Source organism: Cherax quadricarinatus, chromosome 3 (genome assembly GCF_038502225.1).
Source record: "Cherax quadricarinatus isolate ZL_2023a chromosome 3, ASM3850222v1, whole genome shotgun sequence".
Classification (NCBI taxonomy): domain Eukaryota; kingdom Metazoa; phylum Arthropoda; class Malacostraca; order Decapoda; family Parastacidae; genus Cherax; species Cherax quadricarinatus.
The window spans coordinates 3,806,753-3,807,186 of record NC_091294.1 but is presented as its reverse complement, the minus strand read 5'-3'; positions in this window follow the sequence as shown (position 1 = coordinate 3,807,186).

Below are 434 nucleotides of genomic sequence, written 5' to 3'. Positions count from 1 at the left end.
CTGCATATGCATGTGATTCTGGGATGAGATGAAGGAGGTCATTGAAGTAGACATTCCATAACAATGGTCCCAGCACGCATCCTTGTCGAACACTTGCCCCAGTAGGATGTCTTGCTGATTCCGTTCCATTGAGAACTACACTTAGAGATCTATCATGAAGGTAATCACTGAGGAGACATAGCGTAGAGCTTGAAATTCCCAGTGCTTGAAGTTTTGCTAAGAGGCCCTGGTGCCACACGCGGTCGAAAGCGCCAGCAATGTCTAGTGCTACCACACAGCTGACTTTGGATTCATCCAGTGACTGGTGCCACTTAGTGGAGAGGTTTAACAACAGATCAGCAGCAGAGTAACCTTTACTGAAGCCATATTGACGATCACAAAGTAGTGCTCTCTCTCTCTCTCTCTCTCTCTCTCTCTCTCTCTCTCTCTCTCTC